We start from the raw sequence: 15,734 nt of genomic DNA on the forward strand, positions 1-15,734 counted from the left end.
ACCCAACCATGCTATTTAACACGGTGATCTATTCATATGCCATCTGCCAGCATCTAAGTCCTATGCCCAGCTCTACGTTTTTTTCTTTTTTCTGTGGCATTTATCACCTTATAACACACTAGATAATTCTGCTTATTTATAACTGTTCTGTGTCTTATTAGATTCTCTATACTATATTGTCTATTTGGCATCCATTCATAAGGCCAATTATGTTAAATACATTTTTCTTACTTTCTGTATTCTTTTTTTTTTTTGGTCTTTTGTCTTTTCTAGGGCCACACTTGCGACATACAGAGGTTCCCAGGCTAGGGGTCTAATCAGAGCTGTAGCTGCCAGCCTACGCCAGAGCCACAACAACTTGGGATCCAAGCCTCATCTGCAACCTACACCACAGCTCATGGCAACGTCGGATCCTAAACCCACTGAGCAAGGCCAGGGATTGAACCTGCAACCTCATGGTTCCTAGTCAGATTCGTTCACCACTGAGCCATGACGGGAACTCCTTACTTTCTGTATTCTTGGCAATGTGGCTTTTGTGGCCTCACTGACCGGAGAGCGATTGCCAGGTTTAGCCAATTCTTAGCACGGTAAAGTCCATGCCCAGGAGCACGTCTTCCATATGCAAACTCATCAACCTAGGACCAGATACCAGACAATGAGGGAAAGTCTCAAATCCCAACTCCTGCTCGAATTATTCAAATTTAGCAGAGTTAAGCTGTTTATCCTGCCCTGCTTAGCCTTTCCCACGAAAAACACAATAAAAGCTCTACGTGGCCTTTCTTCTCACTCTGTTTCTGATCCTGAATGACACTAGGTGGCCCTATGTGCCATGGTGCAGTCCCTCCTGTCAGGAAATATGAGTAACCAAAATCTTCTTTCAAGAGCATTAGCTTCTCCATGTCATCAGTCAGTTCCCTCCATAAATTAAAATTCCGCCAATAAAATGAGCCAGCCCCACTATTATTTATCATGCAATACCCACCCTCCCCAAAGGAAAGCAGACTTAATAAAGTCATGGACCTGTCTGTTTTGTTCCTGTTTTTTTGGTGTGTGTGTGTGCCTAAAGCAGCACCTGGCACATGGTAGAACTTCAATAAATATATGTTAAATGAATTAATGAATGAGCGATTGAATGAATGCTTCTGGTCCCACTTATGTCACAATATTATTCCAGACCTTGAGCTTCCTTAGGATAAAAACTGTATCTACTCCTCCTCATATCACTAGCCTCTCTCTCAGTATCTGGCCATTGGTTAAAAGCTTAATAATTACTTGGTCTGACTCTTGTGAACTAGCCCACCATGTTATGCTTAAGTTTTGCTGATCTGCAGGGCTCTCGAGTTCTGAAACTACCAATGGATCCTGTTCTCAGTGGCAAAGACCCCTCTATCTTGAATCTTTTAAGGGCTTTCCAACCACCGAGTGTATGATCTGTGACCAGCAGAGAGGTGAGTACCTGAGTCCACAGCCCTGCCCCTAAACCTGGGTGCTCTTAAGCAAGTGAATTAATCCCTCTGGAAGGCATCCAGTACTATCTTCCTGAGGATACAAGTTTGGGAATGACAAGTATACAGAATTTAAGGCCTTCAATATGGATTACATCAGTACCTTACTAGTTGACTGTTCAAGATCTCTATGAACAGTCATAGAGATAAGACCATAAGAACATGGTCCCTCTTAAGATTGCCAAGCATGACTGCAACTTCTCGGTCTCACCATACCTCTCAGGTCTCCTCCTCAACAATAAGGCAAAATTCAGTGCCTAAACTTGACCTTTGAAACTTGATGACATACGTGAAGCTGTGCAACACTTATTGTTTAGATTTCATTAATTCAATTTCTATTAACAGTTGCTATATTCTTAAAATATGTTTGACGTCCAACTCTGACAAGCTCACTACACCACTGTAGTCTTGGAATTCCAGCATTCTCTGTTTGAGCCTAGGAAGATTTTGCTTTGATGATAATAGCTGATTTTATTGAGCATTACATGCCTCATCTTATTTACTCCTTATAACAGATGAGTGAGTCTAATTTTACAAAAGGGGCAAAGAAAATCCAGAGCAGTTAAGTCCCTTGTCCTAGGTCACACTGTCAGTAACCAATTACCCACATGACCCTTGTGGGTCAACTGAACTCAATTCTAAGTGACTTAAACCCATTATCTTTCCTAACTGCATACTTCACAAACACATCATGTTTGTGATACATGCTAAACTCTCTTGAGCCACATATTTGTTGGTAAGTGAGTATAATTATCCTTATTAAAGATCAGGAGACGGATGTAGATGGAGGCTTCAATGACACTGAGGGAGCAGACAGACAGAGGAGGGTTAAAACGCATGGCTTTAGTATCCCGACATTTTTATAAGTCCTTTGAGAGTTCACATGTTCTATTTAATTTTTTAGTTTCTTGCAGGTGTTCAAGGGCTGAAGGAAGTCTCAGGTTTCATGCCTGGATAGAGGTAGTAGCTTAGACGGCAAATTACTTTATAGACATTTGAGTGCAGGTAGCAGCGGGCATGCTTCAGGATTCTAAATTTTGCCCATTAGTATGCAGAAATACCGTCAGCTGCCGAAGTCATTTTCTAATAAACCAGGTCTTCATTCCCTCCCAATTGCCCGAAGTGTGTTTGCCTTGTCAGACACAGATGTTTAAAAGCAGCTCAGTCTCATGCCACTTTAGCGAACATGGATTTCTCCCTCCCTATTCATTTGCAGTCCTACTTTCTGGGGCTCTATCTCTTTTTTTTTTTCCCCAATGTATTTGAAAAGGCTTTTATTCCCTTTAATCCCTTCAGCTCTTTTTAGCACAGTCAGCAATTTTGCTGACCTTATCTCTTTCCTCTTGGCTCCAACAGTCTATTGTTTGCACTTCCACAGTGTATTGGCAGCATGTTTTTGACAGGCCATCTTGAAATCTAATTGAATGTTTCTTGTTTTAAAATTTCTTTCTCGGAGGAACTCTAGTTGGCTGGGTTTCCGCCACTGCATTACCTTTCCACCCACACTCATACTGTAAGATGAAATAGTTAAACATTCAAAATGTGCAAATCAATACGTGTTGAATTAAATGAATTTGAAAAAATATTTTGAGACGAAAGTAACATGTGGGGGAAAATGTTCTGCCACCGGAAGGCAATCCTTTAGAAAGTGATTTTCATCATGATTGTCCAACAACCTTCGAGGACCACACATATTTTACTTACAGTTCCAATAAATTTCCTAAGCGTACAGGAAGAAATATATTGTCAAAAAGAAAAGAGAGAAAATATTTTGATATTCTGATATATCATCCTAATTCAAGCAAAGCAGAAAAAAATAATTTTCTATTTGAATTTTAAATTCAGTATAAATGTAAACCATCAATATTCCCAAAACTGATGGTCATTAATAATTAAGGTAATATTATTTTTCAGAGACACGATAGAGTTCTATTTTCTCATTCCCTGACTTAATTGTGATGCATCCTGGATTTTAACAGCCTTAAAAAAAAAAAAATAACTGCTCACAGTTTCTGTTTTTGATACCATAACCATATACTCAGCTCAAATACATTTCAGTATCTCCCAGGATAGTTTGCCTGCGCTATAAATAAGGAATGAAGGGCTACAAAAAAAGTGAAAGACTCAGACTTCACTACTTTCATTTTGTTTACTACTTACTTTATGTTAATAATAAAAATTTGGAGCCATTTTAAATATTAGTGCATTTGTTGCCGGTTAATCCATAATTACAGTGCATAAGAATGATCCTGGGGGAATTCCCTTGTGGCACAGCAGTGCAAGTTCAATTCCTGGCCCAGGAACTTCCATATGCTGCAGGCATGGCCAAAAACAAAAAACAACAACAAAAAAAAGACCTTGGAAAATCAGAATTTCCTTTTATTTTAATGCGTTTATTTAATAAACCTGGAATATGGAAAATATGCTTTATCCAGTGGAGGAGATAGACATTGCTGAGTGATTGTCAGAGGAATCTTTTAGAACTAATTCTGGTGCTGCTGCTCAATTATTCCCATTCTCATTAGAGGGGAAAAGCAAAGATGAAGAATCTGAGGCTTGTAGAAACTGACCTTAGACTCAACATCAAAGCTAGAAATGAAACACCGAAGTGGTTCCCTTATACCCAGACATCTTACAAGGGCTGTGTGATTGGGCTCCCTCCTGGACCCCCACTCTGCCACCCGTCACTCTCTTTCAGCCACAGCGGCCACTCTATCCTTCCTCAGAAATGTAGGAATCTCAGGAGCTTGGTAGTCCTTTTCGTCTTTGCTTGGATGGTCTTTCCCAGATTCACCGTGTGTCACATCACATGGCCCCATCTCTTCTCTCTCTTTCTCCCTCCCTCCCTGTCACCTATCAGGAAGACCTTCCCTGAATACTCAACATAAAATGATATTCCCCACCCCAGCATTCCCCACCCACTTTAGCAGGCTTTTTATTATCCCACATAGCATTTATCACCACCTGGTATAGTAAATATTTGCATGTTTGCCTGTTCCCTGTCTGTAACTTAAAGGTAAGCTGATGAGAACATGACGGCTAGGTTTGCCATTGTATCTTCAGAACCTAGAAGGGTGCCAGGCATGTAACAGGCACCCAGGAAATATTTACTGAACTAGTGAATGATGGTGTCCTCGCTGACATCTGGAGCCAAATGCATTGTGAAGACAAAGACATAAAAGCAGAACAAGCATTTGGACCAAAGGAAGGGACGTGACAGAGACAAGTGTTGAACTTGTGCCCAACATGAAATTAGACAAACTTAAATGGAGAAATTGAAATACTGAAAGAGCTCTCAAGTGTCAAGACTCTGGCTTTTATTAGATTCCTGCCTGGAAAACGGGGTCAGAAAAGGAGGCCAGAAGCATGAGCCACTCAAAAATCCCTCCCCCCATCGAATGATGGACGGTAAAGACGCCTTCAGCAGTGCTCACTGCTGTCTGAGACCATAATTTCAAGCATGTTATAGATGTGCCCTGGAAGATGGAGGAGGCCTGAATGGAGTCATTCCTATCGGAAGATACCCGTGTCTCAGGTAACTGCAGCAGACTTCTCAGGCATCCTACTGAGACACATCTTGAGAGCCGTCCTTATGGACCCTTACAAAGTCTATGTGTGGGAAAGACTAGGCCTTGACTCTCTGGTGCCGGGGCTCCTGGGGCTGAAAGGAACAGTCAGCCATGTCCTTGGCCCATTTAGCCTTTTTGTGTGCAATTAGAAAAAAAAAAATGCATCCCTTTCCCCAAGTAATGCATCCTTGGTTCAGTCCCCCTTACAGGGGGCAATTCTTTGGGGTGGCTGTGGGAAGAGCAGTACGTTTCAGAACAAGCGCCGTTTACTGCTGGCATTTGAGATTTGTGTTCCAGGAGCTTCCACGGCTTCCAGGGCCCCAGCTTTCTGCGTTCCCCGGCTGAAACAAAGGACTCTAAAAGCAGGAAAGTCCTCCTCTCAGATCCTTCTACTTAGAGGTGGACTTTTCCTCAGCCTGGTGTGGGAAACCTTCATTTCCAGTCTGTGCTGCCGCTACTGTCCCCAAGGCTCTTCACGCATCCATCAAGAGGTCTCCATGCAAACCAAGGCCACAGAGCATCACGGTTCAAAGCTCTATTAGGGAGCTGGGCACAGATCTGAATGCCAAGTTGGCTCATATCATTGAGAAAATTGCTTCATTTCCATAAAGCTCTGTTTCTTCATCTTTAAAATGGGAGTTAGTAAGAATAACTATCTTAGAGGATTGCTTAAACTTTAAGTGATAAAATGTACTTATATAGTGGCTGGAAGATAATACCAGTTACTATCACTGTCTGTTAGCTATTGTTCTTAGCACAATGTTAGTATATTTGAACATAATTCATACCCAGAGTTGAAATCATGAAAAAGTCAAAGATTTTTGCGCTTTAAAATGGTAATTCCTCACCAATGCAATATACACTTATATTCCAAACATAACTTAAATAAGCCTTATTATAATTGATTTCATAGCAAAGCATATACATTTAAGCCTTTGCACTTTAAAAATATACTAGCACAAATATATCCAGTTCTGTTTGATTTAGTATTTGCTTGGTACATCTTTTTTTCTATCATTTTTTTCTAACTTTTCTGAGCTCTTTTTTTTTTTTTGAAATGATGCCATTTATTATAATTTTCTTGCAGCTTGAGTATATGAAATTTTCTTTTTTATAGATTATTTTCACTGTTGTTTTCCTTTAGTTTATTTTTTTAAGTTTTATTGAAGAATAGTTAATTTACAAGTTTGTGATTTCTGTTGTACAACAAAGTGACCCAGTCATATATACACACATATCCATTCTGTTTCTTCTCCTACATAGATTTTTTAAATTTTTATTTTTTTATTACTCAAATGAATTCATCATATCTGTAGCTGCATAACGATCATAACAATCTGATTTCACAGGATTTCCATCCCACAGCCCAAGCACATCCCCCCACCCCCCAAACTGTCTCCTTCGGAGACCATAAGTTTTTCAATGTCTGTGAGTCAGCATCTGTTCTGCAAAGAAGTTCCCTCTGTCCTTTTTTCAGATTCCACACGTCAGTGAAAGCATTGGATGTTGGTGTTTTCATTCTATGGCCGACTTCACTTAGCATGATAATTTCTAGGTCCATCCATGTTGCTAAAAATGCTGGTATTTTGTTCTTTTTAATGGCTAATAGTCCATTGTGTATATGTACCACATCTTCTTGATCCACTCCTCTGTCCATGGACATTTAGGTTGTTTCCATGTCTTGGCTATTGAAAAGAGTGCTGCAATGAACACTGGAGGACATGTGTCTTTGTGAGTTGTGGTTTTCTCTGGGTAGATGCCCAGGAGTGGGATTGCTGGGTCAAAGGGTAGTTCTGTGTTTAGTTTTCTGAGGCATCTCCATCCTGCTTTCCACAGTGGTTGCACCAATTTACAATCCCACCAATAGTGTGATTGGGTTCCTTTTTCTCCACATCCACTCCAGCACTTATTGTTTGTAGACTTTTGGATGATGGCCATCCTGGCTGGTGTAAGGTGGTACCTCAGAGTGGTTTTGATTTGCATCTCTCTAATACTGAGTGATGTTGAACATTCTTTCATGTGTTTCTCGGCCATCTGTATGTCTTCTTTGGAGAACTGTCTGTTTAGATCTTCTGCCCATTTTTTGATAGGCTTGTTTGTTTTTTTGGTTTGGAGCTGCAGAAGGTGTTTATAAATTTTGGAGATGAATCCCTTGTCAGTCAATTCCCTTACAAAGATTTTCTCCCATTCTGTGGGTTGTCTTTTTGTGTTGTTCAGGGTTACCTTTGCTGTTCAGAAACTTTGAAGTTCGATTAGGTCCCATTTGTTTATTTTTGTTTTTGTTGTCAATACTCTGATAGGTGGATCTGAGAAGATGCTGCTGTCGTTTAGGTCACAGAGTGTTTGGCCTATGTTTTTCCTCTGAGAGTTTTAGAGTGTCTGGTCTTATATCTAGGAGTTTATTTTTGTGTCTGGTGTTAGGGAGTGTTCTAATGTCATTCTTTTCCATGTGGCTGTCCAGTTTTCCCAGCACTACTTATTGAACAAGCTGTCCTTTCTCCATTGTATAGTCCTGCCTCCTTTGTCATAGATGAGTTGGCTGTAGGTGCCTGGGTTTAATTCTGGGCTTTCTCTCCTGTTCCACCAAGCTCTTTTGTTATAAGTATGTGTCTTTAAAGAGCATTTTTAAAATCTAATTGGAAAAAATCTCTCTTTTTAATTGCAAATTTAAGCCATTGGCATTTATTTTACTTAAAACTTATGATTGGGATTAATTTCTACCATCTTATTTAGTCCTTTCAATTTATCATATTTTTAATGGTTTTTATTTTTTCCATTATAGTTGGTTTACAGTGTCCTGTCAAATTTTCTACTGTACAGCAAATTCATCCCCTGCTTTCTATCAATTATTGTTTTAATTTTTTTCTCTCTATAAGCTTGAAATTTATATACTCTATTTATTAAAGGTTACCTTCAAATTTTTAGTTTACAAACCTGACCTAACAAAGTCTAAATTTGATCATTATTTGTCTTTCTTCAGGAGAGCGATCCTTGCCTCCATCTCATGATATTCATGTCAATATTTTAATTCACCTTTTTATTTGTCCCCAGATCATAACAATATTTTATACAGTCAATGCTGATTTACATTTATCCATCTTAACCAATTTCTTGGCTCACTATTCTTACTTATCTAGCAGTCATTCCCCTGGACTCAATTTTCTCCTCTATGATGTCCATTCTTTCATTCTTTAGTAGTTTACTCATGTGCCTCTTGGCATTAAAGCCTAAGTCTTTTTGTTTGTTTGTGTGTGTGTCTGCAATTTATTTATTTTTCCTATTTTAAAAGATTTTTATTTTTTCCATTATTGTTGGTTTATAGTGTTCTGTCAATTTTCTACTGTACAGTAACGTGACCCAGTCACACATACTTTTTTTTTTCTTTTTTCTTTTTTTGCTTCTTAGGGCTGTGCTCATGGCATATGGGAGTTCCCAGGCTAGGGGTCCAATTGGAGCTGTAGCTGTTGGCCTACACCACACCTCACGGCAACACCAGATCCCCGACCCACTGAGCGAGGTGACAGATTGAACCCCATCCTCATGGATACTAGTGGGATTGGTCTCTGCTGTGCCACAAGAGGATCTCCTAAAACCTGCGTCTTTTGTTGCTGAGAACAGCACCATCACCTAGAGTAGTTGTAGGTGTCAGAAAAGATGGAAATGAAATAGTTTGGCCCCCAAGGAGCTTGCAATCAAACAGGGACAGTTATGAACCATAAATGTGCAATAGAGTTTTTTAGTTCTTATATGGATAAGTATAAGACCCCACACTATATTGAATCCCTTAAGAATAAATATATTATCTTAATTGTCTTCCCATCCTGAGCATCTAGGGAAGTACTAGCAAATAGAAACTGCTTTATGAATGTCTGTTGCCTGAATATACAAATGAACTATACGATGAACAAATATTTTCACGATTGCTTATTCCTACTTTTTTTTTTTTGTCTTTTTGGGGCCATGCCCATGGCATATGGAGGTTCCCAGGCTAGGGGTTGAATCGGAGCTGTAGCCACTGACCTACACCACAGCCACAGCAACTCAGGATCTGAGCCATGTTTGCAACCTACACCACAGCTCACAGCAATGCCAGATTCTTAACCCACTGAGCAAGGCCCCAGATCGAACCAGCGTCCTCATGGATACTAGTCAGATTTGTTTCCACTGAGCCATGGCAGGAACCTCCTTATTCCTAATTTTTAATTCATGAAAAGTAGGCTGTTTATTCTTTTCTAATTACAAATATAATTTTATAAAGGTTTTATTTTAGAGCTTTTAATTTTTATTGTACTGCTAAAAATAGTTAATAAGTAAGCCCTCATTCTGTATTAGGCATTGTTCTCAGAATCTTCCAAACATCACCTTAGTTGAACCTCATGCATTTGTGGGACTACAGCTTAGGTGGTAATTTCCAATTAGAGATTATCCTTTGTTTTTACAGCTATAGTCGATGTTTAGAGAACTTAGCCCATTTAGAGCAGGATCCCTGTCTTACTGATGGATGAATTACACTGGATTAGAAGACCCACCTCATTTCCATTGACTGCACACCATGATAGCTTCACCGTCCTATGCTGTTCTGAAAGTACACAGCTAGAACACACTTTCACCTGCGACCCATCTCTCAACCAAAGTTTCTTTCTCCTACCCCCTTCTAGTTAGTAGTGGCACAGTAACTACTACAATCGGCAACCCTGAGTACTTACAGATAAACTGCTTAGAAATAATTCAGAGTTTTAGAGGTTAGCCAGGAAGCACAATTTAGTACATTGCTTGGGAGAATGTACTCTTAAGAACTGGGCCAATATCATCCCAAACATTTCCCTGTGGCCTTTACTATTCTCCTTGAGTTCTCCATTAAGTATTGACAGTAGTTGTGGAATCAGATCTGAAATTATTTCAGTACCCTACTACATCATTTTTCAATAGTCCAGAATACTGAGATTATTCTAAGACTCTAGGTGTTATTTTACTGTCTTGGACGCACATGCCCTTCATTGATAACGTTCTACCTTTTCCAGTTTGAATTTTGTCTCTTTGACACTGAAAATGTAAACAAAATAAGAGTTGAGCAGTTCTACAAAGGCATAACTTACATTTGCCATGCTCAGAAAAAAATAAGAATATTTCATAGTTACTCAACAAACATTTACCCAGCACCCACTCCATCCCAGGCACTATTCCAGGGGCCATAGATAGAACTGTAGACAAAGGGACGAAAATTCCAGATTTCACAGTGCTTCCAGTGTGGTACTTTGTGACATGAATGATCTTTTTCTACTCTGAACTCTATGGTGGCTGTTTTTAGGGGCTCCAGCAGACCCTTCCGGCCTGTGCCCACCTGCTTCTGCCATCTTCACCACCCCCACCAGCAGACAGACATGTACAGACATATCTGCCTCTCGAGACACATGAGATTGCTCAGTGCTTCTGCATCGAACTCAGCACTTTCCTGCCTCCAAGCATTTACTCTGGGCATCACCTCCTCCTAGAAGGGCCTTCGACCTCCAAATCCTACCGGTAATTCAAAACTGCTCATTATCTTGTCTCCAGGCCATTTTTATTCATCCTAATACAAATGCATGTCTTCATCTCAGGCTCTCTCAGTATAGAGACAGTACCGTTTTAATCTGTTTTGGATGAACCTTACTTGTGACTAGAGGTGTACCTGTGTGAAGTGAGAAACAGTCAGAACCTGGGTTTAACAGGTTCTTTTCCCTTTTACATCTTTGAAATCCACACAATGCCTAAAAAGCACTACGCAGAGAGTAAGTTCTCAATGGTTCTGGGCCATTTCTCTGCTTAATTTTCATTTCTTTATTCAATTATTTATTCATTTACTCAAAAGATGTTTAATGAGTGCCTACTAGATGCCAATCAATTTCTCAAGAAATTGAAGCTACGCAGGTGAGTGAAACAGACAATAACATCTTTTTTTTTTTTACCTAGTTTTGGAATTATTTATGTTCGTGCCCATGAAAAATCACCTGTCTGTAAGGATGGATGGGACACTGGGGCATATTATTAAAGGAAGTGGCAGACTTTCTTATGGGGATTATTAAGTGCCGCTGACTTTATATCTTGAGGTAGCTGAATGAATTCTTCCCTGGAGGCAGGGGATGGAGGCTTTTATCTCAGAACATTCCCTTCAGGTCTTTAGTTTTATGAATTAATATGCATTAGAGCAAACAACCAATAAGTCCATTCTCCTCCCTCCCCACCCTTAGTTATTCATTCAGACAATGAAGCCACAGAAAGGCTTCCATAAAAATTATTCGTCGTGGGAATTATAGTAGGTTTAAGACTCTCATCAGCCCTTTAGACCTCATCTAAAGGCATCTATTTTTCCAGGAGGGGAAAGAGCTTAACAACCTAGAAAGGTCAGTTCTCTAAGAAGGATCTCAACAATATCTGGATTGCCTGCGTTTGTGAGAAGGGGAGATACAAGGTAATTTTGTAAGAAAAAAAAATCCCTGAGTAGCTGAAAAAACTCGAATTAGCCTTTTATTCTCCATAGACTGGTACCTTGAGAATGTCAGAAGGCATTGTAGGAAACAGACAGTAGGAAAGCCTGGAATTATAAAGTGGGGCACTCCTTAAAAAGATTGGAAGATATGAATCTCTTCTTCACCCATCAGCAAGGATTCATAGCCCCCTGTGACTCCTGCTCCCCGCCTCCACCTCCTCCATTCACTGCCGCCTCCAACCCTCATGCAGGGCACCCAGGACAGAGACCCGTTCTCAGGCTGACCTGGTCACTCGCAGGAAATTCACCGTTCCTATTTCTTATATACTCTCGAGAGAGCCCTAACATTATTTTTCCAGCTGGATGACTTCAAATGGCCTTTATTTGGGCTGTGCTGAAGTCAAAAGGAATTAGCTGTTTCTGACCACTGCTCTACCACTGAGATGCCTACGTGAAAGGCTGAAGAAAATTATATTTCTGTCATTATTATTCAGAGACTCCTCGAAGTCTGTCCTGATCAGGAAAAGAAATTCGAGCGTGAGTAATGAAACTGTGATTATCAGTGAGCAGCTAAAGGGTGAATGGCACAGCTGGGGACTCTTAGGCGTTTCTGGGATTCCAGGAAGACTGGCCCCTCCTCAGGACGCTTAAGGATCTGACCCCTGGTCCATCTCAGACAGGCTATTAAGACGTAGAAACGCCTCTCACCTCTGTCAAGCACAGACTGTCATCCTTCCGGAAGATGGAGCAGCTGGAAGGTGAAAGCTATCCCAGAACAAAATATTCCACTCGAGTTTCTGCCTTTATCTGGGCCATTGGCAGTCAGCCCAGCCATGAAAGAAATGTTGCTGGACGGGGCTGAGGCAAGGAATTCCATCAAAAAGGATTACAGGCAGAAGGAGCTATGGGGGAGAGACTGCATTGAGGGCTTCTGGCTGGAGGAAGAACTAGGCCTATTCAAAATGAGAGCAGCTGCCACCCACAGAAGCCCTCAGGCTCTCATCTATTTTAATTTGATTTCAGGGGAGGCTTGTCCTAGTGTGGGGTTGGTTTATCATCTAGGATAACCCATTCTTCACCATAAATTCAAACATTTCCTTTCAGACTCACTGACATTTGGGGAGTATGAGTTTATATTCCCTTATTGAACAAACACAGATTGGAGACTCACAGTATAAGAGGCACTAACCACTCCAGCCTCTGAATCTCAGCCGTGACACCAGAAAGACAGGGCCTGTCTCGCATGGGCTTTGCATTCTGGGGTGTGAGCTTCTGGGGAAGGGGCCACACTGAATAAACAAGGAAACAAAGGTATCAATAAGGACATTTATTATACCTTCACTGGATAAAGAAATGAACACAGGGCTATGTGACAAGGTGACTGGAATAAGGATAGATTTTGTTTTTTAGGATGGGGGGTCAGGACTGGTCTTGCTGAGGAGATGACTTTTGAACTTGGCTGCGCAGTATGAGCAGCCAGCAAAGGTACAATGTGCAGGATGCTGTAATGGAGGTACAAGAAGCAGATTTTTTTCTTGGCTGCGCCTGGGGCATGCAGAACTTCCCTGGCTAGGGATCAGACCTGTGCCACAGCAGTGACAATTCCAGATCCCTAACTGCTAGGCCACCAGGGAACTCCTTAGAAGTAGAATATTTAAAATGGAGCTAAAACTTGAAATTTAAATATGATAAAAAATATAGACTTATGGAATTAGATAGAAAAGCTTGGCAAGTCATAAAACTAGACAAAGAAAGTAAGCTATACGAGAACTAAGACATTACACATCTAAAATTTTATATTGTCCATATCCTATGAGTACTATACATATAGCTCATACAACTATGTATCTCAAAGTGAAAGTTTACCAAGAATTAGTGCCATGATTTTAAGAAATAAAATTGACTTGGCTTCATAGTTCACTTCCCTTAACATTTTCAGACTAAAGATTTTATAAAAATGAAGAGACCAGTCACCAAGTTGAAAGACCTGAGCTGATCTTGCCTCTGCCAGGATGATGCCTATGAGAATGAACCCCCAGAAGTCAGCAGATATTTATCTCATCACCTGAACAAATACAGCCTTTGCCCTTAAGGAGTTCAAATATTGTCAAAATGTTTGTTACATTATAAGAAGATATTATTAAAGGCAAGACATAATGGCTACAAGTGAGGTATCAACAAAGTTTCCTGAAAGCATCAGGATATAGTGACTTATTCCAAAAGAACTGTCGAAGTACACAAGTATCAGATTCCATGAAAAAAAAAACAGAAAATAATAAAGAGAAATAATATATATAATAGGATAAGAGAAACAGGGAACAAGGTGAAAAAAGAAAGGATTCTAATAAAATTCAAGTTAGAGACTAGAATAAAAATTCCAGATGCTCTCCTATAAAGCAGGAGAAAAGGCAAATAAATGAATGGAATGAGATAGACTATTGTAACTGGAAATCAAGGAAGAAATAAAAAATAGAACAGAGACATAATTAAGAAAATGTTTCTCAGCTGAAATTTTTAAAATTAAATCGGCAGATTGAGAGCATCTGCCAACTGACGGCGCACTTAAATGTCTCCTGTGACCTTCTCAACCAAAGGATAAAAGAAAACCACCACAGGAAGCTGACCTGTCTCCAAACTGTGCTTTGGCTGTGATGCATCGTCATAAAGTTGACTGCTAAAAGGACTGTAAACTGACTAGAAAGAGTGCTTTTCAGCTAACTCCGATGTGGGGCTCCCTTCTAGCCTCGTAACTAGCAGAACGGCTTCCACCCAAGAGCTCTTGGCTCTCGATTGATTTGGCAGAGACTCAGTGATGAGGTGGAAAATCTGACATGTGCACGAAGACAGGTACCGTTCCTTCTTCCCCTGCCCAGTTTCTACCTCCAGCTCCATCCCTGGAGTTTTCCTCTTCCATTTACAGCCCCTATCTTCTTTGCTATAGAATATGTGGCATTGACTGTGTAACTACTCTAGTGTGTATCATTATTTCTCATTATGTAACATCTTCTCCTCCTTAGAGTCAATAGAATCATCCAGAAGATTCATCCTGCAGGAGCTGATCCCTAGGTGCTCAGCTTTCTTCTTGAGGCCTTTGACTAGTCTATCTTTGTACGACTTAATAACTGGGCTTCTTTCTACCTGATTATCACGTGTGACCCTCAGTCTCCATCAGTCCCTCCTTCCCTTTCTATACTTTTCTGTAACTTTGGTTTATTCCCACTGCCTTATACCCAGCCTCCTGTACTTGTGCTAGAAGAGAAATATTTATCTCTACTGTATGGTAATGTTTATACTCAAGAGATAAAAGAGAATCACCATCCCCATCAACAAAAGTAGGCAAACAGGAAAAAGTTAGCTGGCCTCAGAGCTCTCGTCTGCCCTAGGAAATGCTGGGTGATGGCAGAGCAAAACATAGGCAGCTATTCAGAGGATAACTTCAGGAGCCAAGAATCTGGTGCTCAGCCCAACTGGTTTTCATGCATAAAAAAAAACCAAATAGTCTCTGCCACATAACTTCCTAAGGAAAATTTCTTAATGTAATTCGTTTGACCGAAAAACAAAAAATTAAGACTCTCCAAATGGGGAATGTCCTGTAACTTGTGAATTCATTCAACCGAGTTAAATCTCAATAACTCAGAAAGTGGTTACAAATCGTAAAGCAAAATGTAAATATAAAAAATTCTTCCTGAAGAAAAAACATAGTGCGAAATGTAATCTTTGGTTCCACACCTTAGATGAGGTTAGCAAAGACTGGGAGGTGCTGGGGTGGAGACAGAATGCGAAGCCATAAATTCTCCGTGTTACCCAGGGGGACCCAAGAGATACCATTTCATACCTTTTGCTTGTTTGTTTGTTTTAAATGGTTGCAACCACAACATAAGGAAGTTCCCAGGCCAGGTACTAAATCTAAGCCTCAGCATCAACACTAAATCCCTTAGTCCTCTGTGCAGGGCTGGGGACTGAACCCATTCTTCCACAGAGACCCAAACCACTGCAGTTGGAATCTTAACCCAGTGTGCCATGGCAGGAACTTCTACCATTTCCCTCTTGAACTTCCATAATCAGAAAAACTTAGGGGTGCATTCTTAGGTTTTGTCTATTTCTTTTAGTCATTAGTGATAGGATTTGACACACTTCTCATTGTGTATCTAAAGTTATGAAGAATAAAAATGGTATGTACAGGAATTCTGATTT

At 40.2% G+C, this 15,734-nt stretch overlaps 1 protein-coding gene across 14 annotated transcripts in view; it reads right to left on the reverse strand.

Moving 5' to 3' along the window:
• LOC102159559 (uncharacterized) overlaps positions 1-15,734 on the reverse strand; it is a 555,170-nt gene that overhangs the window by 231,479 nt on the left and 307,957 nt on the right. The window lies entirely within an intron of this gene.

Source organism: Sus scrofa, chromosome 11 (genome assembly GCF_054392235.1).
Source record: "Sus scrofa isolate SSC_HxYL_T2T_F1_AM1 chromosome 11, Sscrofa_HxYL_maternal_Yorkshire_Landrace_v2.0, whole genome shotgun sequence".
In the NCBI taxonomy this organism is placed as follows: Eukaryota; Metazoa; Chordata; class Mammalia; order Artiodactyla; family Suidae; genus Sus; species Sus scrofa.